This window comes from Terrapene carolina, unplaced genomic scaffold (genome assembly GCF_002925995.2).
Source record: "Terrapene carolina triunguis isolate 2854851 unplaced genomic scaffold, T_m_triunguis-2.0 Scaffold119, whole genome shotgun sequence".
Taxonomy (NCBI): Eukaryota; Metazoa; Chordata; order Testudines; family Emydidae; genus Terrapene; species Terrapene triunguis.
Window position 1 is genome coordinate 2,191,674 of NW_020664470.1, and position 23,908 is coordinate 2,215,581.

At 47.6% G+C, this 23,908-nt stretch overlaps 1 pseudogene; it reads right to left on the reverse strand.

The window, feature by feature from the left end:
- Positions 1 to 16,485: 16,485 nt before the first annotated feature.
- LOC112113407 lies at positions 16,486 to 23,605 on the reverse strand (annotated as a pseudogene).
- Positions 23,606 to 23,908: the final 303 nt, after the last annotated feature.

Consider the following 23,908-nt stretch of genomic DNA (forward strand, 5'->3'; position numbering starts at 1 on the left):
TCAGATCCAAAAATGAATTGTAATCATTTATACTCCTATGAGACCCCCGAACCAACACTGCTCTGAGAGTGGCACATTCTTTCTGGCAGTAATATCTTGAGAAAACAACTAGTAATGTTATAAAGTTTATTGGCAAAACATCCAAGATCACAAACACTGTAACATAGCAAAGGAGATAGAGCCAATATAAAATGGATAGCACTTCCATACTCGCAGCATTGTTTGTGGGGACCCCCAGAACAGGTGAGGATATCCTCGTGTGGTCATCAGACCAATGCGTTCCATGTATCCCACTCCTCTCAGACTGAGTTTTACTTTGTACAGGGTTACGCCAACACACATCATACTTTATACATATTAATGATGGGTTCAACTTTCTCTTTTTATATTTCCTTCCACTCCTCAACAACATTGGGGTTTTTATCTTCAATAGGTCCATTAGCCACTTACGTTAGATTCATTAGCATTTATGTCAATAAATTGCCATGGTACATCTGTGGTTAGTACATGTAAGTTTCAGTTAAGCTCAACATCCTTTTAAACGTCCCCTAAAATGCCAGAAGGATTCTTTAATGGTTCCCCACTTAAATGGTTCCACACTTTGCCTTTTCCCACTATATACTCTCTTGTTTACAGTGATACTTGTCTTACAACTTAAGAACAAACTATCAGTCAAATACAATGTACCTAGCAACTACCTACATCATCATTTTATACCTAGTCCTTAGTTCTGCTAAGCTAATAGTCATATATGGTTGACACCTGTAGGCCTTTATGTTACTCCTGTGATTAGCTACAGAGGGACAAGGGAGTGTCCGACCAAGTTCAGAGACCATAAACAGGAGGGAGGAAGACTCCTTGTTTCAGAACCATAGACGTGCACTGCAGCATGGGGAATGTGGACAGCCCCAGAGACTTCTGGCCCTGGCCAAAAGAACACTGCTGACTGGTAAGGAAACTGAGGCAGACAGATGTGTGCAGGGTTTATTGTATTTGAATAGATCTGTGTGTGCCTCTTGCTATTAAAGAAATAGAAATAGTGTCTTGGAGTCCTGGACTGTTCTCAGCGTTCTACAGGACACCTTATCAGATGACTGGCAAAGAAGTAAAAGACAAGGCCCACCCTTTTGGGTGGGATTTGGGGTGAGGATGGTCTGAAGCAATGTGCGGGGAGCAAGGGATTAGCACAGGACCTTGAGGCTGGACAGTGGGTCGTGTGGTCATACCTATCAGGAGGGGATACAAGATCTGCACCCCAAAAGTGCACCCACCAGCCCAAAGACAGCAGCAATGCCTGGTCCATTCTAAAGACTGGAAGCTTAAAAGACACAGGGGTCACTGAGGGTCACTAGGGGAATTTTTCATGTCTTCTCCGAGACAGCTAGTTCTTCCTTTCAGAGACAATATATAAACCTTCTCATAAGTTATAAGGGGAGTTCAAATGGGGCTGAGTGTGGTATTAAGGTCCGGGATTTTGTGATCTAACCCCTTAGGTCCTCTTGTGCATGCCAGCCTTGTAACGATTCCCCTTGCAAAGAAACTACTGGTCACTGAATTCTCATTTTCCCCAGCAGCAGCTGTCTTGATCACACCCAGAAAAGTTCAGGTGGGTGCAGGATGGGCTGACTCTGAATTCCAGTAGAGTGGGAGCATTGGAAATGATACAGGGGGAAGGTTTCTGTAGCAAATGCCCTCCCCCATGCCTATCACAAGGCCAATGAAGAGTTCTAAGATGTGGCTTCCCAGGGTGTCCTGGTCATCTGCATGGGGCCAGAACTGAGATCTCAGACAGGGCAGGAAATGTGATGTCTTCAATCTTAATGCATATAATGTTGGGATTTTCAATGAGGCCTAAGGGGGTTAGAAACCCAGCTGCCATTCAAAATTAAAGAGAGCTGGGCACCTGAGTCACTTAGGTGCAGTTCAAAATCCCAGCCAAGCAATGCACACTCAGCACCTGCATTTCCCTTGGCTGCTAAAATGCTCATGGATTTGCCTGAGAGAACTGGATGGAAACATTCTTAGCAGTTGCAGTTTGCAATGCTGTCATGCCACGTTGGTCCCAGGATATGAGAGAGACAAAGAGGATGAGGTGATATCTTTATTTGGACCAACTGCTGTTGATGGAAGGTACACACTTTCCAGCTTTGTGGGCCTCTTCCTTGGCTCTTTCTCTTTTTAACAGCTACAGAGCATTTTCATCTCTAATGAACAGTTCATTGTTTCATGGAGTTTAAGGGCAGAAGTGACCATTCAGTCATCTAGTCTGACCTCCTGTTTATCACAGGCTTTAAATTTCCCCTTAATACTTGCCTGTTGAGCTCCATGACTTGAATTAAACCAAACCATTTCAGTCCTCAGCAGACTCAGCCATTGTGGCCACCAGCAGAGAACAGAAGAGACAGAGGTGAGACCAATAGCCAACACCCCTGCAGTGGCAGGGAACTGACCAATTGAGACATGCCCAAAGGATGCCAGCAGGTGACGCGCTCCCTGCTCCTGGGGGAAGTTTTGATTCATTTTTGACGTTTTAAATTATTTTCACCTTTTCTTTAGTATAAATTAACTGAAAAATCATCCTGACTTGAAAAAATGTCAGAACAGGACACTTAAACAAGTATTGTGTCTTGAACAAAAAATTAAATCAGAAGATTCATCAGACCCAACCCTTTCCTGCAAGCAGTTGTTTTCCCCCAATGAATTAGCATTTTCTGACAAACAAAACCTTTTGATGGAAAACTTTCAACAAGCTCTCTTGAAGAGTTTGTGATCAACCCATTGACTTTAATTGCTTCATCCACTCTTACGGTTGCATCCTGGAATATTATCCACCTGGGCAAACTTTTATGTCCATGTAGATGTTTTAAGGTCAGCCCTGATTCTGCAGATGATGGACCAGGTCATTAGAGATGTTTTCTTGTGGACAATTTCCCTCTCTTTTGTGATCACACCAACTTCATCTACACAACACAGTCATGGGGATCATGTCCCTTGCCCATTCAAGTTCATATAGCATCCTGGCATAAGCTACAGCAATTGTGCACATGGAAACATGATATTAGGAAAGCATTTGGGGCTGGATTAATGTTTAAACACTACCCACCAGTGTCCAGAGCCCCAGCTCCAGGAGTCATGACAATGCAGCAGACCCCCAGCTTTCAGTTTTAAAATAATAATTTTCTAGCCCCTGTGGTTGGAAAGGTTTTCATGAACCATTTTGGGTTCCATGAATCAACATTTTTGGACAAAAATGTCTTACCGGAAAATTTGCTATCAGCTCTACTTGTGAGCTACAGTGTTACTTATCTGTGCCAAAAGCTGCAGTGACCACCATGCCTGTATCACTGGAACAAATGTGACTATAACAAAAACACCCCATGTGAATAGTAATGTTACCTTTTTTCTGGGAATTTGATTTAGCTGAGCCCATGGCTCCTGTGGGAATATTCCAACAATGCCAACAGAAATGTTCATGGGCATTAAAGCAATTTGGATGGGATATTCAAAGAGGCCTAAGGGAGTTATAGGCAGAACTCCCATTGCGAGTTGTGACAAAGTGGGGTTTTATTCATCTCATATGAGTCTTACTGTCCTATACTAATACTGTGTGTACCTTAGTTTCCCAGTGTACTGCACCAATACTTCGGTGGTGGGAATTGGGTGTGTGATTTTTGCTGAGGCCCTCAGGGCAGGTGAGGCTGCCCAGCTGTTTGCATCTATGTAACCTGGGACTAGGGTGACCAGATCACCCAAGTCAAATATCGGGACGCGGGTGGGGGGGGGGCGTGGTGGGAGGGGGCAGGGCAAAAAAACCAAACAAACACCCCCCCCCCGTTCCTCCACTAGTGCTGGAGGGAGGCCCGGGAGACGCAGGGGTGAGTGAGAGTCCGGCCTGGCCCCAAGTGCGGGCAGGACTCAGTCGGGCGGTAGGGAGAGTAGGGGGGTGGCCCGCGGGGCCAGGTGGCGGCTGTTCTCCCCCCCTGGGCAGCGGGACTCGGGAGCAGCCGCTGCTGCAGCTCCCACTGCCGCGGGGGGAGGAAGCGGCCGATGGCCAAGCTCGGAGGCTGTGGCTCTGGCGCTCGGGCCCGAACCCCCCGAGCCCGGGCCTGCTGCGGGGACCCAGCAGCGCGCATGCTGTGCCCAGCCCTGGTCAGTCGCGTCTGGGCTGCTGCCCAGCTGGTGCTATCCCGCGGCGGCCCCGGAGTGGGGGCAGCAGGCCCCAGCCCCTCTGTCCCGCTCGGGTCCCACAGGGGAACGAACGGGGCTGGGCTGCCGATGCCACCGCCCTGGGGCCGCCGTGGGATAGCACCAGCTGGGCAGCAGCCCAGACGCAACTGGCCAGGGGCTGGGCGCAGCGGGCACGCTGCTAGGTCCCCGCAGCAGGCCCAGGCTCGGGGTGTTCGGGGTCGCCAGAGCCGCAGCCGCCGAGCTTGGCCATCGGCCGCTTCCTCCCCCCGTGGCAGTGGGAGCTGCAACAGTGGCTGCTCCTGAGTCCCGCTGCCCGGGGGGGAGAACAGCCGCCGCCTGGCCCTGCGGGCCACCCCCCTACTCTCCCTACCGCCCGACTGAGTCCTGCCTGCACTCGGGGCCAGGCCGGACTCTCACTCACCCTGGCCCCGCGCTTCCCCTGTGTCTCCCGGGCCTCCCTCCACAAGCGCTGGAGGGAGGAGGAATGGCAAGCCTGGGGAAGAGGCAGGGATTCGGGGAGGGAGCCAATGGGGGAAGGAAGAGGCGGAGTCGGGCGGGGGGGGCGCGAGCACTTCCGGGCTCCGGAGTATTTGCTTGTTTGTCCAGTGTCCCGACCTAACATTGGTCGGGACGCGGGACAAACAAGCAAATATCGGGACAGTCCCGATAAAATCGGGACGTCTGGTCACCCTACCTGGGACCCAGAAGGGGGATGCAACCAGGTGACACCTTTTGTCCAGGAAGCGAGACAAACGGAAGGAGGAGAAGCAACAGAGGGGTGTCGGAGGTTGGGTCGCTGGAAGCTGGCAGTCTTCATGGGGGGACTGGAAGAGGGGGAGTCCAGGGCATCTAGCCCAGGACTCCCAAGATGAACTTGTCTGAAAGTGCTAACTTGGCTGATTTCTGTGCTAACAAGCTCTGTTCTATGCTGTGTTCCCAGCAACTAATAAAACTTCTATTTTACTGGCTGGCTGAGTGTCTCGTCTGACTGCGGAGTTGGGGTGCATGGCCCTCTGGCTGCCCCAGGAACCCCACCCAGGCGGACTCGATGGGGGAAGTGAATGATGCGGAAGGGGATGCTGAATGCTCCATTGCCAGACCCAGGAAGTTGCAAGCTGTGGAAACTTCTTGCCCTGGCAACAGTATGCTCAGAGAGAGCAGGCATGCTCCCCAAGAGTCCTGACTGGCTTCGTACAGAGTAGTTCCAGAGCATTGACCTGGTGACTCCGTGACAACTGGTAGCAGAAGTGGGATCAACTTCACCCCGGGGACAGAGAATCCTGCAGTAAGTGACTGGGGAGCAGTAGAATAAAGGGGATTAGCAGGCTGAAGGTCAGAGAGTTGCAGTTCCAGGAGGTGGAGGAGCCTACGGCTTAACCCTGAGAGAGACTGGACTGCCGAGAAGGGCTGTCACACTGAAGGGGTTCCTCCCAGGACCATGGGGAGCTGATAGACCACAGGCCTGTGAGTCCATGAACACTTGGGAATAGCATGGAGATGGCCTATAACCATCTCCTTAAGAAGGACATTGTAGAGCTGTGCAGAGAGAGAGGGCTGAGCATTGGAAGATTCACCAAGGCACAGCTGATTGCTTGGTTGGAAGAGAACGATCACCCTAAGGAGCCAGTTCCTGACCCAGCTGGGGACGTGGGAGGGGCTGAAAGCAGCCAGGCAGCCCCAGGATCCACCTACCGAACCAGCAGGTGAACTTCACGACTGAGTTTCCCATCAGTGGAGCTGAGACGGTTGGAGTTGGAAATGGAACTGAAACTGAAAGAGCTAGAGGACCATGAGAAGGAATGGGAGAACCGTGAGAGACAGAGGCCGCATGAACTTGTGATGGCGGAGCTGAGAAGCATAGAGACCCCTTCTGGGGTAAGTGGGGATGGGCCCAGGGTGGCTAAGCCTGCAGGGAACTATGATATAAAAGTGCTACCTCAGTTTAAGGAAGGGGATGATATAGATGCCTTCCTCACTGCCTTTGAGAAGGTCTGCAATGTGCAACAGGTTGACCCTGCAGATAGGCTTCGGCATCTCACCCCCTTACTGGGTCCCAAGGCCATAGAGATGTTCAGCCAGATGGATGGGTTGGAAGGAGGGGACTATGAACTGTTCAAACAAGCTCTGCTGCGCAAGTTTGAGCTGACCCCCGAGGTGTACAGGAAAAGGTTCCGGAGTATGCAGAAGACCCAGGGGATGACCTATATAGAACTGGTCATGCTGATGGCGGAATACACCCGCAAGTGCGTGAATGCGTCTGGGGCCCAGACCAAGGAGGACATGATTGAACTGATGGGGCTGGAGCGACTATATGAACTCTGTCCCCTGACCTGAGGATTTGGCTGGTGGACAAGAGGCCAAATGACCTGTGCTGTGCAGGGCTGCTGGCTGACGAGTTTGTAGACAGCAGGACAGGATATGGAATGGAATCCCAGGGGGACAGGCCCACATCAGTGCATAAGGGGGGTCACCCAGGGACTTCCCAGAAGGGAGTCTTGGATAAATCCCTCCTGAGAGGCACAGCAAATACCAGACCTGACTGACTGGCCCTAGGGAACCGACGGGACCTGATGTGTAATTACTGTGGCCAGAGGGGCCACAGCTGGGCCCTGTGCCAAAATCTCAGGGACAGGATGAGCAAACCGAGCCCTCAAAGGGTTAACTGGGTGGGAGCCCAGCCGGAGGAGGGGCTGGCTCCCCAGGCAGGAGGCACTGCAGTTTAGCAATGGCCCAAGAGCGAGGATTCTCCCAGGCCAGCCTCTTGGGGAGGCTTGATGCTCTGGATTCAAAGTTCACAGTCTACAGGGTTGACGCAGGACTGCCCCTGAGGAGTGAGTGCCTCATTCCCCTGGAGGTGGATGGGAAGTAGGTCACAGGATATTGGGACACGGGTGCTGAGGTGACACTGGCCCGGCCCGAGGTGATAGCCCCAGACTGGGTGGTGCCCAACACCTACCTGACCCTGACGGGTGTGTGCAGGCCCCCTTTTAAGGTACCCATGGCAAGGGTACATCTGAAATGGGGGGCAAGGAGGGGCCCAAACATGTGGGGGTGCACCATCAGTTGCCAACTAAGGCGCTGATTGGGGGTGACATGGCAGATTGGCCGGGCAGCCCCCAGAGCACCCTAGTTATCACCCTTAACCAGAGCCAGCGAAGGACACTCTGCCCTGACACCAGGGGCAGTGCCCTGCCGGGGGTGCAGGACCATACCCCAGCGGGAAAGGAGCCACTGGGGACAGGACTTGACGTGTCTGTGGCCTCGGACCCAGCCACTAAGAGGGAGCAGGACCCCATCCCTTCCCGAGCCACTGAATTCCAGGCCAAGCTGCGGAAGCATCCCTCCTTAGAGAAGCTGAGGGTACTTTCTAGCCACAGTAAGGCAAAACCCCTGAGGGAAGGCTGCCGGGAAAGATTCCTGTGGGAGAAGGGATTCCTGGGCTCCCTAAGGGGAAGTGAAACCATGGGAGATCAAGAGACAGCGAGTTGTCCCCCAGAAGCATTGCCACAGGCAGTACCTGGCCCACGATGTCCCTCTCTTGGGACACCAGGGAATCTAGCACACCAGGCAGAGGCTGCTACATAACTTTTACTGGCCCGGGGTCTTTGATGCCGTCCAGCAGTACTGCAGGTCCTGTGACCCCTGCCAGAGGGTGGGGAAGGCCCGGGACAAGAGAAAAGCAGCTTTGAGGCTGTCATAACTATAAAGGGAAGGGTAACAGCCCTCCTGTGTACAGTACTATAAAATCCCTCCTGGCCAGAGACTCCAAAATCCTTTTACCTGTAAAGGGTTAAGAAGCTCAGGTAACCTGGCTGACACCTGACCCAAAGGACCAATAAGGGGACAAGATACTTTCAAATCTTGGTGGGGGGAAGGCTTTTGTTTGTGCTCTTTGTTTTGGGGGTTGTTCGCTCTTGGGACTGAGAGGGACCAGACATCAATCCAGGCTCTCCAAATCTTTCTGAACAAGTCTTTCATATTTCAAACTTGTAAGTAAACAGCCAGGCAAGGCGTGTTAGTTTTTATCTTTGTTTTCACAACTTGTAAATGTACCTTTTTGCTAGAGTGTTTATCTCTGTTTGCTGTACCTTTGAACCTAAGGTTAGAGGAGATTCCTCTGGGCTCTTTAAGTTTGATTACCCTGTAAAGTTATTTTCCATCCTGATTTTACAGAGATGATTTTTACCTTTTTCTTTAATTAAAAGCCTTCTTTTTAAGAACCTGGTTGATTTTTCCTTGTTTTTAGATCCAAGGGGGTTGGATCTTGATCCACCAGGAGTTGGTAGGAGAAAGGAGGGGGATGGTTAATTTCTCCTTGTTTTAAGATCCAAGGGGTTTGGATCTGTATTCATTGGTAAAGAGTCTCTCAAGGCTACCCAGGGAAGGGAATTAGCATTTTGGGAGTGGTGGCAGCGGACCAGATCTAAGCTGGTAGTTAAGCTTAGAAGTTTTCATGCAGGCCCCCACATTTGTACCCTAAAGTTCAAAGTGGGGCAGCAGCCTTGACAGAGGCCCTTGCGCATCATAGAGGAGCCTTTCCAGAAGGTGGCTGTGGACATAGTGGGGCCCCTCAGCAAGGCAACGAGGACGGGAAAAAATACATTCTTGTGGTGGTAGATTTCGCTACTCGCAATCCTGAGGCAGTGGCTCTGTCCTCTATCAAGGCAGACACTGTGGCAGATACATTGCTGACCATTTTCAGCAGTGTAGGGTTCCCCAAGGAGGCCCTTACAGACCAAGGCTCCAATTTCATGTCAACTTTGCTCCGGTGCTTGTGGGAGAAGTGTGGAGTCTGACACACCTAGGCCTCAGTGTATCACCTTCAGTCCAACGGGCTGGTGAAGAGATTCAATGGGACTCTAAAGATGATGCTGAAACCTTTATGAGCCAGCACCCACAGAACTGGGACAAGTACTTACCCCACCTGCTGTTCGCGTACCGGGTAGTGCCCCAGGAATCAATCAGGGTCTCTCCTTTTGAGTTGCTATATGGGAGGAGAGTGAGGAGACCCCTGGAGTTGATGAGGGGTGAATGGGAGGGGAAGGCCTCTCCTGATGGAGAATCAGTGGTGGAGTATGTACTGGCTTTCCAGAAAAAGCTCGCCAAGCTCATGGCCTTGGCCAGGGAGAACCTAGTCAGGGCCCAAGGGAAGCAGAAGATCTGGTACGACCTCTCAGCGCAAGCCTGCTCCTATGCCACCGGGGACCAGGTGATGGTTCTCATTCCCCTGAAAAAGAACAAACTACAAGCTGCCTGGGACGGGCCTTTAAGGTCATCTGGCAGCTGAATGAGGTGAAGTATATAGTGGAACTGTCTAACTGGGCTCACAGCCACCGGGTGTACCATGTTAACATGATGAAGCTGTTCTTTGACAGGTAGAATTTGGTACTGGCCATGTGTGGCCAGTGGGAGGAGCAGGAAGATGATCCCCTGGTGGATCTATTCCCTGAGACAGGGGCCGGCACTTCGCTGGAATCAATTCCTCTCTCTGATCAGCTAACCCCTGCCCAGCAGGCAGAGAACCAAGAGGTGCTGGGTTCCTACCATCAGCTGTTCTCCAACTGGTCTGGGCTCATTAACCTGGCTGTCCACCAGGTGGAGACAGGAGCCCACCCTCCTGTAAGATGCTCCCCATTCAAGATCACTGGGAAAAAAGCCCAGGACCTGGAGAGAGAGGTCAAGGACATGCATGGCTCCAGCCCTTGGGCCTCACCCATGGTGTTGGTCCCCAAGAAGGACGGGTCAATCTGGTTTTGTGTGGATTATCGGAGGCTTAATGCCATCATCAAGTTCGATGCCTACCCCATGCCTAGGCCTGACGAGCTTCTAGATCAGCTAGGAGCGGGCTCGTTATCTCACTATTATGGATCTCACCAAGGGCTACTGGAAAGTACCTTTGGATCTGGTTGCCTGGCTGAAATCTGCTTTTACCACCCCTCTGGTGTTATACAAGTTCCTGGTCCTATCTTTTCGCCTGAAGGGGGGCACCTGCCACCTCAGTTACTCAAGGGGATGGAGAATTTTGCCCTGACATATATTGATGATATCTGTGTTTTTAGCCAGACCTGGGAGGACCATGTGTCCTAGGTTAAACAAGTGCTGGACTGGATGCAGGGCTGACTATAAAAGCTGGAAAGTGCAAGGTGGGGATGTCAGAGGTGTCGTACCTGGGCCACAAAGTGGGGAGAGCTGCCTAAAGCCAGACCCAGCCAATGTGGAGGTGATCAGAGACTGACCTGCTCCCCAGACTAAGAAGCAGGTCCAGGCTTTCATTGGGATGGCGGGCTACTACTGGAAGTCCATACCCCACTTTAGCTCCATTGCCGCCCCCATCACTGAGCTATGTAAGAATGGTAAGCCAGATAAGGTGGTCTGGACAGAGTAGTGCCAGAGGGCTCTCTGTGCTCTGAAGGAGGCTCTGGTCAAGGGCCCACTGCTGGTAAACCCAGACTTTGACAAGCCCTTTATGGTGTTTACTGATGCCTCAAACACAGGGCTGAGTGCAATGCTAATGCAGGTTGACAGAAACAAGGAGTGACACCCCATCATGTACCTGAGCAGGAAGCTGCTGCCCTGGGAGCAGAACTATGCAGCCATAGAAAAGGAATGCCTGGACATGGTGTGAGCCCTTAAAAAGTTGCAGGCATATCTATTTGGATGGCGCTTCACCGTGTACACTGACCATTCAACCCTGACGTGGCTACACCAGATGAAAGGGGCCAATGCCAAGCTCCTGAGGTGGAGTCTCCAGCTTCAGGATTATAACGTGGAGGTGGTTCATCTTAAGGGGGGTTATAGCCAATGCTTTGTCCCGGAGAGGGGGGCCAGAACTTCCCCATACCACTGGCTAAAGTGGCCCCGCTCAATTCGGTCTCGGAGGGGGGAGAGATGTGACAAAGTGGGGTTTTATTCATCTCATTATGTTGCATATGAGACTTATACTGTGTGTACCTTAGTTTCCCAGTGTACTGCACCAATATTTCGGTGGTTCGAATTGGGAGTGTGATTTTTGCTAAGGCCCTCAGGGCAGGTGAGGCTGCCAAGCTGTTTGCACCTATGTAACCTGGGACCCAGCAGGGGGATGCAACCAGGTGACACCTTGTGCCCGGGAAACGAGACAAAGAGGAGGAGGAGGAGCAACACGGGGATGTCAAAGGTTGGGTTGCTGGAAGCTGGCAGTCTGCATGGGGGGACTGGAAGAGGGGGAGTCCAGAACATCTAGCCCAGGACTCCCAAGATGGACTTGGCTGAAAGTCACTGATTTCTGTGCTAACAAGCTCTGTTGTATGCTGTGTTCTCATCGACTAATAAAACTTCTGTTTTACCGGCTGGCTGAGAGTCACATCTGACTGCACAGTTTGGGTGCAGGACTCTCTGGCTTCCCCAGGAGCCCCACCCGGGCAGACTCACTTCGGGAAGCGCACGGTGTGGAAGGGGATGCTGAATGCTCTGAGGTCAGACCCAGGAAGGTCGAAGCTGTGTAAGCTTCTTGCCCTGGAGACAGTATGCTCAGAGAGAGGAGGCATGCTCCCCCAGAGTCCTGACTGGCTTCATATGGAGTAGTTCCAGAGCATTGACCCGGTAACTCTGTGACACAAGTCAATAGCAGTTGCATGCCTAAATACCTTAGGTCCAGTTAAAATTCACTGTGTCTCAGAGTGGGCTGGCCTTTTAAGAACATAAGAACATAAGAAAGGCCGTACCGGGTCAGACCAAAGGTCCATCTAGCCCAGTATCCTGTCTACCGACAGTGACCAATGCCAGGTGCCCCAGAGGGAGTGAACCTAACAGACAATGATCAAGTGATCTCTCTCCTGCCATCCATCTCCACCCTCTGACAGACAGAGGCTAGGGACACCATTCCTTACCCGTCCTGGCTAATAGCCTTTAATGGACTTAACCACCATGAATTTATCCAGTTCTCTTTTAAACTCTGTTATAGTCCTAGCATTCACAACCTCCTCAGGTAAGGAGTTCCACAAGTTGACTGTGCACTGCGTGAAGAACTTCCTTTTATTTGTTTTAAACCTGCTGCCTATTAATTTCATTTGATGACCCCTAGTTCTTGTATTATGGGAATAAGTAAATAACTTTTCCTTATCCACATCACTCATGATTTTATATACCTCTATCATATCCCCCCTTTCAGAGGAGATGGGCTCATCCACACCTGTACTTTGTCATCTGCTTCCAGGTGAAGGTTTGGGCTTCAGGCTGTGGTTGGGTCAGGTGACCAGACATCATGTGAGGGAGCCTGATCCATCAAAATAAAGGGGCCCAGGGGGTAGGACAGATCCAGTGAAGGTCTCTTCAGAGAGGCCCAGAGTCTGGAGTGGGCCTCGCGGAGCACCACTCTGAGATCTGAGGAGCAGAGAGAGCTGGGCCTGATATCCTGATCCAAGAGAAAAAAGTAGAAGAATTCAAGGGATCAGGAGACTCCTGCAGTGGATCCAGAGGGGACCCAGAGTCAGGGAGGACTTGGAAAGAAGCTCTCTACAGCAGCCAGAATGAGGGTCTGGCTGGAGCTACCTGCCCTGCAGGGCTGGAACAGGACCTGTCAGAGGAAACAAGGATGGGCATAATGGCCTGGTGAATCTGGCTCTAACCCTAACTGTAATCCAGCAAAGCTCTTCGGCATGATTTTAATTCTAAGTCTTCAGTGGGACTAGTCACATGGTTAAAGTTAAGTATGTGCTGAAGAGTTTTCCAGTATCAGGGCCTGAGTATGGAATATTGATGGGGGGGGGGAGGAGGGGATTGAATTTACACTCATGAGTGTCCAGGGAAGATTGCCAGGTGGGGTAAATTCATAGCTCATTTGACTTCAATGGAGCTGTAATAATTTATAACAGCTGAGGGTTCGCCTCTTCTTTTTAAGCTTTCTAATATTTCAATTTATCCAATCTAAGAAAAGAAACAGAGCATGTTAAAAATGTGTCCAGGCAACAGAGCTTAATGTTCAAACACCAAGTGCATACGATGAACTGCTTGTAAGTGAGCAGTGGAGTAAGAAATATTCATAGACATGCTTTGGTGAATAATGTTTAATAATAAATAATTATTAAAAAATCATGATCTGGACATAGACAGCCATGAACAGGAAAAAAGTCACAATAATGACATAAATCCTCCCCCCTCCCCGACATCTATCTATCTATTTTGGTTTTATATTGGGCTCAGTGCTAAATCACTGTTAATGTTCACTTCCAAACATACACACTCAGAAAATAATATTCACCCATAAATACACAGTCATGTGCACCTAGAAACACACACACAAATGCACATTCACAATGCACATACAGCCACATATTTTTCACTAATAAACATACAATATTGTGCACACTCAGAAACACACCCACATACCAGAACAAACACTAGTAATGCACGCAAAACTCACACCATACATTTCAGTAACAAACACATGATATTGTACACATCTCAAAGAGACACAGGAATTAAAATTTATAGGCACGTCAATTTACATTCAAGAACACACTCATAATTAAGTACGCTGACAAAAACAGACACGCGCAATGTTGATTAGCAAACACACACTGAAAGCAACATCTCAGAAACATGCACTTATAATGTAATCTCACAAAAAGAAACAAATAAACCAGATCTACACTAGAACCTTTCAACATCATAGCCATGTCAGTTAGGAAGTTATGTATTTACTACATTATTATACTGGTAAAAGGCTAAACCAGCTGAAAAATGCTTCTGCAGTGTGGCTTGTTTCTCTCAGAGACCCAGTGTAAGCTACATGAGCAAAAGTAATGGTACATTTAGACTCGGGGAGTTTGTTTGTATTGCTATATCAGCAAAGCTTTCTAGAGTAAACCTGGCTATATTTCCTCTCTCTCTCTTGCTCTCATATGGTAAAATGATCAACCCCCCAAATGATTTAGGTACCTAAGTCTCATTTTCAAAGGTGATTTTGACAAATATAAATATAATACAACCAGATTTTTAAAGGTATTTGGGTACTTGGGGGGATTATCTAACGCATGTCGGTGCTTAACACCCATTTAATTCCATGGGTGTTAGGTGCCTAGATATTTTTGAAAATCCCACAAGGTACCTAAATACCTTTAAAATTTGGCCGGAGTGACTAGGGCACTTTTGAAAATGGGACCTTGATGTCTAAGTCATTTATGTCCTTTTGCAAATGTTACCACTCGTCGAGAGGCAGCCATCACACAGAGGGAGATACAAGTGCTCACGATGGTGGTGTATTGCAGCAGGTATCAGATGGTCACACAGCAGTAGACAGACATGACAACAAATAGGAAGAACATCATGGAGCCGACCAGGAAGTGGAAGTAGGCCTGGGCATGGAAACTAGGGAAGGAACTGATCTTCCGATTGCTCACCATGTTGGTCAGCATTTTCAAGATGACCATGCTGGTGAACAGGATCTCCAGGAGGGAGAGATTGGTCATGAAGGGACATAATGGACTGGTGAATCTGGAGAAGAAGGTCCGGAGATTCTGGCTTTGAGATAAACTTGCTATTTTATGTTAATAATCCAGATCCCAGAAGGGGAGAGTAATTCCCATGCACCAATTGTAGGGCTTTATTTGACTGAGAAAGGAGAGAAACGGATACAGTGTCAGAGTCTGACACTAGTTTGGTGTTAGCCTTAAATCCTGTCTATATCTCTAAACCATATCCAACAGGGATTTGAGCATGAGTTGACCTGTAAACCTTCCATGGGGCCACTCATATGATTAAAGTTAAGAATGTGCTGAAGCGGCTGCGGAAACAGGGCCTCTGTACAGAATATTCAAAGGAAGTGAGTTTTGTATTCATAATCATGAGTGTTTGGAGCAGATCCTCAGCTGGTGTAAATTCTTCGAGATCTATGGGAGCTATGACACTTTAAATCAGCTGACGATTGGCCCATTGATTTTTAAGGATCCTGAGAGTGATACTTCTGTTTGTTCAGAGAAGCAAACCAGAGCATGTTAAAAATTCTTAAGGTGAAAGCATTACAGAGAAATGGGGTCTGGATTATTATAAATAATATATAAATAAAAGAATGCACATGCATGCTAAAAAGGTTACCAACTCCAACTTCAGCCTCTGGTAGGTATCAGTCTTTCAAAAGCCAGAGCTGGGTTTACCCTGTGGTTACCGGTTCATAACTGTATCAGATGCAGAACTGGAATAACCTTGAATAGTGCAATCTTTCTTTTATGGAGTTCATGCCTTTGATTTTGGCCTCATGTAACAGGTGATCAGGAAACAATGGCTCACTGCTCAGGACATAGCTTCAAAAGACTGGGTTTCTGCATAACCAGAGGTGGGGAATTTGCAGTCATCTCCCACTAGACCTTCTCCAAGCAAACTACCTCACACTGTTTGTTCCAAAAGTCCATTCTTGTCTGGCACATTGTTCACTATAGTCCCTTGAAGTTCATAACGCATCCCAGGGCTCACATCCCATCTGCCCCTCAAAGAGATTACAGACAATCTGGACCACAATAATCTGTAAACTTAATACAAAAAGGTATATCAAAGATATTGCAAGAAGCTTCCATATCTGTCACATCATCACTACGCACTGCAGGTCTGATTCTGCTTTGAAACTGGTATAAACCCAGAGTGATTCCACCGCAGTCAGTATAGTGACACTGGTGTTAAAGTGAAGGAGAACCCAGCCCCAGTATCTTCCTTATCTTTTGTTCTCCATAGAAAAAGAAGGTTCAGGGTAGAAACACGATGGCAGGGAAGCTGTCTCTATCTCTCTCACTTAGCACTGGGAGCAAAGAGGGACAGCTCTAGGCGTATGAAATCTATAGTACCATGCAACCATCCTCTTTCTATTTTTCCCCCTAAGGATAGTCTGCCCTTTTGAAATTTGTTTTAGCCAGTCCATAATTTCATCTAGTCTCAGAGGGGCAACCTCTCCCTTATCGACCATCTTGACTGTGGGAAAGTTCTCTGTTTTGTTAGGATTTTGGAGAAAAGCTGGCAATGATGGGGCATACATAATGGTATTAAATTAAAAGAAAAGAGTTTCAGAATAATGTCTAATATGATGGGGGGGGGAAAAAACACAAAGAAAAATGATTCAGCTGCTGATGGCTGTGAATTTTAGGAGGTGGGGAAGAGAGTAGTAAAGCTATGCAGCCACCCCCATCCCAGAAGTCACATGACTTTTGCATTTAATAAAACACACTCCAAAGATACTTAAACTTCATTCAATGAGACTTTTTTCAAGGGAATTGCAGGAGATTGCCATATCTGTCAGAGCATCCAACCATCCATCTCTTTCTCTTCCTTCTTTCAGAACCTGACTTCTTTCAGATCTTTGTGCACCGAGGACAACCTCTTAACCTTGACAATGCGAGGTCTGATCAGCTCCTCATCCCAGTAGTACTCCGGGGACAGCAGGCGTGTCGGCTTGTGGTACAAGAGGTATTTATTCAGGTGGCTTTCCTCATGCCACTTGGCTTCAATGCCACTAGCTCTGTCCTCCGTGATCCCTTTGAAGCAAGCTGTGGTCAACTTGTAGACCTCAGACACGCTCCCTCCGTAGAAGCTGGCCGCATAGTAGAAATCCCCTTCCCCGCTGGGGATGGCAGCTCGCGACTCCGGCCGCCTCTCATATGAGTTGTTCTCCCGGGGTTCGGTGTATTGCCAGGAGCTGATGGTCCCCACAAGCATGTCGATGCTCTCCACCCCAATGTGCTCGAATAGCTGGACGTCGATGTCCATGGAGTAAAAATAGTCTACTTCATAGCGCCAGCAACTGCGGATGTGGCTGCTGATGATGTCCATGCGGTTCATGGAGATGTCCTGCCACCGTGGGTAGTTCTGGACAGGGATGATGAAGAGACGCTTCTCAGGGGCCAGCTTCATAGATGGGACTTTCTCTGGGTGGTCAGTGAAGAGATAGAAGAATTTGTTTGCGGAGCCAAGAAACCCTTCTATGAACCGGACATATCTGAAAGGCAAATGAGTGCAACAGTGAACGAAGTGAGATATCAGTGTGGTTCTAGTTATGAATGTCTTTATAAACTGGTTATAAAGACTGCCTTGCATTCACCCCAACTGCAGTGTCCTGGGAATCTAATTTCCACAATCTGGAGCTTTTCCTTTCTGATATTACCATGAGAAGATCCTTATAAGAACCTTCATCCTGCCTTTCTTCTGAAACACAGATGACCTCAGTTCCAAAGCTCAGGCCCCTGGATCAAACTGGTCAATACTTTTTAGATCCAGGATCCTTTCAGAGTCAAGAATAAGACATGTAGGGTTGGTTCACAACAGGGCTTTAGCATTTGGTGAGTCTCTGGATCGGGGGACTGGGTTTTGTGTCTCCCTTATCCTGGGTGAGGTACTCTAACCCTCTGGTTCTCCAGCTTTTTACAAAGTTGGCCTACCAATGAGTTTTGTCCTTTTTTGTGACCCACCACCTCTGCTGCCACCCCCTCCTAGCCCCGTGAAGGGGGCATCAACCACCTGCAGCAGCACCCTCCACCCAGCACCACAACCCTAATCCTGGCCCATAAAGGAGGCCAGAGTGTGGTGGGGACGATTTACAGACTGAACCTGGCTGAGCCCGGCTCCCCACTCTGGCTATTGCAACATGGCACACAAGGTTGCAGAGTCACTCAAGTTTGGCCTGGATGCCCCTCCGTCATGTGGAATAAGTGTGGGGTGGGCTCACTCTCCAAACTTCCTGCCCCCCTATTGAGACCTCCCATCCACATCCACTTGGGAGAATATACGTTTGCTTAGGGCCCAGAGATAGGTTAGTCAGACCTGCGTGACTACTCCTCTTGGCCCACATTTTGGGAAACACACCTCTAACCACCAGGCCATAGAGTCATTCTCATGCTTGCGCTCTCTCTCTGGCTCAATGACTAATTTAATCCACAGTGAAACAGCTTCAATTAGACAGATTGAGGGAGCGCCACATCAGAATGTCCCACAGCCCAGTGGTTCAGACATGCATCAGAGAGATCCCTGTTCAAATCCCTTCTCCTCCTCAAGCAGAGGGGAGACTTGAACCATGGGATATCCCACAGCCCAGGTGAGTGTTCTGATGCAATTGGGTTCCTGGTCTGTGTGTGGGACACCTAGGCTGCCATGATAATAATAATTTACTGGCAATTTGATTTGGCCTCTTCTTAATTCCCTTAGGGCCTGGTCTTCAAAGTTATTTAGGCGCCTAACTCCCACTGAAATCAATCAGAGTTAGGTGCCTAAATACCTTTAAAAATCTGGCCCTTAAGTCTTTGTTGAAATCCCCAGCCTTAAAAAATATTCACTGTTTTAAATATAGGCATCCAGCAGTGAAGGCCAAGACTATAACAGGGTTCAAAAAGGAACTAGATAAGTTCATGGATGATAGGTCCATCAATGGCTATTTGCCAGAAGCTGGGAATGCATGACAGGGGATGGATCACTTGATGATTATCTGTTCTGTTCATTCCCTTTGGGGCACCTAGCATTGGCCGTTGTCAGAGGACAGGATACTGGGCTAGATGGATGTTTGGTCTGACCCAGTGTGGCCAATCTTACGTTCCTTTCATAGTAGGAAATGGAGCTGAGTTATTGAATAAAGGAATCCACCCCCTTTAACAATCTTATCTTGGGGGCTTTAACATTCCACACATTTCATTTTGTGGCCCTAGGTCTGTTGAGATGGGTTAGTGAGACTGGTGCTATGTGACAAGGGGTAGGTGGATCGAAGTTCCAGAATCTCAGTTGTCACTGTGCTTTAATGGCTCTCCGCACATCCCAACCATAGATCCGGTCTACACTAACACTATAAGTCGATCTAAGTTATGCTAGTTAAGTTATGTAAGTACCGTAACGTAAGTCAACATAGCTTCCGCCTCTCATTGAGGTGAATTACAAATGTCGACACCGTTGCATCGATCCCAGCGGTGCCGATTTAGCTGTAGACAAGGCCTCAGTGTGCGGTGGAATGGAGTTAGGAGCATTACAGCAAGCCTTTCAAGGACATCTATCACGCTCCATAGTGCAGCACAGCTAGGTGTAGTGTCACAGGTCTTGGACTGTGCAAGGGAAATCGTACTTTTTAACTGCAAATGTGGCCATCCCGACAACGAATTTTTTTTATCTGTACTGGGCATTCAGGATGTCTCTGTTGAAGGTGCCTTCCCACACGATGGGAGCCAGCCACGGGGATATCAGCAAGACATCAGTTCTCCTGCATGAAATGAGAGAGAAAACTCAGTAACGGCCAGACTGAATCAGACTGGGGTCCAAAGAGCCAGATATCCCCTCTCTGTTATTGGCCAGCATTAGACGCTTCAGGGTAAGGTGCAAGTGACCCTCTTGTGGACAATTATGGAGCAACTTATCCATAAGTGACAACTGTATCTACTACCAACCAACCCAAGTTGTACATATTCTCCTGTATATCTGAGCACACGACATAACAGGGAGCAAATAATGGGAACCTTCACGTTATTTCATACAAATATATTCACAATTTCATTCCAAGATATTTTGTCACTCAGAAACCATCTTAAATGTTCAAAATGGCTGGGATTTACAAAGGACCAGAGGGAAGTGAGACATTTGTGTCATATTAAAACACAGGGGTTTGACTGTGTAGCGCCGCTTGAAAATCCAAATGAGATTATGTATTTTTGCATTATGACATGTGGAAATGTTAAATGATTTAAATAGGAAGCCAGATCAAATTCCAAAGGGTAAAATTACTAAAAAGTTGCATTTTCCCCTAAAAGGAAACTCCTTTAAGTGAACATAGATCTTTTGCACTTGAAAATAATGTTTTCAACTGAAAACAAACAAACAAAAAAGTCACTTTTAAACAACTGGCAGATTTCAAAAAATCAAACTGAAATAATTTTGAGACTTCTCTATCTAATTTAATATGTTGGCAGGGCTAACTCTGTAGGTTCTTAGATTGCTTTCATTGCTGTAATCGCTGAGCACTAATCTGATCTACAAATACATTTCATACTTTTTTCTTTTTATTTATTTTTTTATATTTATCCAATTTAAAACAAAATGTCAGAAGAGGGGACTTACTGAGGCCTGTCCACAAATGGCTGAGGATATGACATTCTGTTGAAAGAACACATGAATTATTGGGATATAACTGTATGTATTTAGACTCATAGACTTTAAGTTCAGAAAGGATCATTATAATTGTCTAATCTGACCTCCTGCAAAATGCAGGCCACAGAATCTCACCCCCCACTCCTGTATCAAACCCCTAACCTATGTCTGAGCTATTGAAGTCCTCAAATCATAGTTTAAAGACTTCAAGGTGCAGAGAATCCTCCAGCAAGTGACCCTTGCCCCACGCTGCAGAGGAAGGCGAAAACCCCTCAGGGCCTCTGCCAATCTGCCCTGGAGGAAAATTCCTTCCCGACCCCAAATATGGCAATCAGCTAAACCCTGAGCAAGTGGGCAAGACTCACCTGCAAGACACCCAGGAAAGAATTCTCTGTAGTAACTCAGATTCCACCCCATCTAACATCCCTTCATAGGCCATTGGGCGTATTTACCGCTAATAGTCAAAGACAGCCTAATTTTGGCAATTAATTTATCCCATCATACCATCCCCTCCATAAACTTATCAAGCTTAGTCTTGAAGCCAGATATGTCTTTTGCCCCACTGTCCCCTTCGAAGGCTGTTCCAGAACTTCACTCCTCTGATGATTAGAAACCTTCATCTCATTTCAAGTCTAAACTTCCTGATGGCCAGTTTATATCCATTTGTTCTTATGTCCACATTGGTACTGAGCTTAAATAATTCCTCTCCCTTCCTGCTATTTATCCCTCTGATATATTTATAGAGAGCAATCATATCTCCCCTCAGCCTTCTTTTGGTTAGGCTAAACAAGGCAAGCTCTTTGAGTCTCCTTTCATAAGACAGGTTTTCCATTCCTTGGATCATCCTAGTAGTCCCTCTCTACCTGTTCCAGTATGAATTCATCCTTCTAAAACATGGGAGACCAGAACTGCATACAGTATTCCAGATGAGGTCTCACCAGTGCCTTGTATAATGGTACTAACACCTCCTTATCTCTACTGGAAATACCTCGCCTCATGCATCCCAAGACCGCATTAGCTTTTTTCACAGCCATATCACACTGGTGGCTCTTAGTCATCCTGTCATCAACCAATACTCCGAGGTCCTTCTTCTCCTCTGTTACTTCCAACTGATGCGTCACCAGCTTATAACAAAAATTCTTGTTATGAATCCCTAAATGCATGACCTTGCACTTTTCACTATTAAATTAGTCTCCCTTGATACATTCCAGTGAGAATATAGCCATAACATTTGTTCCCACATGAAGGACAATCAGTGGATTCTTTCCCGCTCCCGTTAGGATCCTCTTCAGCCTCAGGTCCACATCCCGTATCTTAGCACCTGGCAGACAGCACACCCTTCCGTTCTCTGGATCAGCTCTGGTTACAGGCCTGTCTATTCTTCTCAGTACGGAGTCCCCAATCATGTAGACCTGCCTCTTCTTTGTGATGGTGCGATTCCCTGGTCTAGCCCCTGTTCCCTCTGACTGCAAGTTCTCTCGATTCCTATTCTCCCTTGCAATCCTCTGCAACCCATCCCGTATCCTCCTGGGGCTCATATTTGGTGTTGTTATCTCCACTGACTCTTTCCCTCTTCCCATAGGACTAGCTGCTTTTCTCTTCTTCTTGCCCTCCCACCTTCAGTGACCACCTGCTGTGCCCCTTCATTTTCCAACTCTGCAAACCTGTTCCTGAGCTCTATTTCTCCTTCACTAGCCTGTCTTTTCCTCTGCCTCATTCTCTTAGCCCTGGTCTACACTACGGGGTTAGGTCGAATTTAGCCGCGTTAGGTCGATTTAAAAATGACTGCATCCACACAACCAACTGCGTTCCGTTGACCTAAAGGGCTCTTAAAATCGACTTCTGTACTCCTCCCCGACAAGGGGAGTAGTGCTAAAATCAACCTTGCTGGGTCGAATTTGGGGTAGTGCAGACGCAAATCAACGGTATTGGCTTCCGGGAGCTATCCCAGAGTGCTCCATTGTGACAGCTCTGGACAGCACTTTGAACTCCTTGCTGGGTTAGAATGTTTGAGTATTTGCTAAATGTATTAATATATTATTACAAATACAGATGGGTTCCTAAAGTGTGAGGGTTGCAACTGTGCACATTGGGGTTCCCAGCTGAACAGTAATTTTAAAAAAATACTGGGCCTGATCTTGGGACCAGAACCTTTTGAACCTCAGAGTGATAACTGGGATTTCTTAAGGAATCAATATAATTAATACACAATTCGTAGATCAGGCTACACCTGCATTGATCTTCTTTGCTTTGTTTGCTATGGCCATAAACTCACCTGTTTATTTTGCTATATATTAATGAATGCAGGGCACCCATTCTTACCATGGAAGCACCGAGAAGGTCTCATCCAGATCAGCTTGTCTAGGAATGAGAAAGAAATCAGAGATGTTTCATTGCTCTCTTAGCATCACAGAAACAATGGACCAGATCCACAGCTGGGTTGAATCAGTGCCAATCCATGGACATCTGTGTGATTTACACTGGCTGAGGATCTGGTCCCATAAGACCAAACTTTTCAAAAATACATTCTGATGATTTTATTTATTTATTTTCTGGGGGCTTTAATTTTAGGATTTCCAACTGGAGTCATCTAGGCCAGGACTTTCAAAGCCACCAGTATTTGTATTTAACATGTTTATTGTGGAAGTGCCTAAGGGCCAGCCAAGATTGAGGCCCCAAAGTGCTAGGCAATTCACCTATTCTTTTCAACAGAAATTGTGTGGGTCCAACTCCCTTGGTTGGCTTTGAAAATTGCAGCTTGCAAATTTGAGTGAGAACAAAGGCCAACATTCCATATTGGGATAGGCAGACAGCGCTACTATTTGTGCCCCCATTAGGTACCCAGATCCTGAGGCAGCTTCGAAAACCTCAGTTTTGCTGTTTTTTTAAGGGGTGAAACGCACACACAGCCCCCATTGATTTCATCTTCCACATAACCCACGTACTCAACTCATTTTAAAGTCATGCCAAGGTTATCTAAAGTTGAGCCCAAAAATCAGAGACAGCTGAAATAAGAGTTAACTTTAGAAAACTGAGGCCTAAATCAAAGTGTCAGGCAGGCGTGGGCTACACTTAAAAACTAGATCAAACCAGCTATGTTGCTCAGGGCTCTGAAAAATTTCACATCCTGTATGATATAAGTAACTTGGTCTAACACCTGGTGTAGACACAGTTAGGTTGACGTAAGAATTCGTCGCTTAACCTAGCTTCCACCTCTCATGGAGGTGGATTAACCACGTAAACTGAAAAATGCCTTCCGTCAATTTAAGAAATGTCTACAGTACCGTGTTACAATGGCACAGCCATACCTGTGCCGCAGTAATTGCTGTGGTGAAGACATATCCTCGTAGGTGGCTATGAGATGTATCTTCCCAAAGGCATTAGCACAAGCTAGTAGGATTAGTCTGCCCAGGGAGCCAGGCTCCTAGGAGAGAATGTGGGCTCGACTGTAAACTCCCATAAGATGACAATGTGACGGTGCCCCCCATAAGGCTTTCTGGAATATGCTTATGATTGTATATATGACATAACTAGAATATGTTTTATACTACATATGCCATATAACATATCTATATAAAGGTTATGATCTACTGAATACATTCCTCCTATTTGTATGCATGTATCATTTTTGTACTTGAAGTTA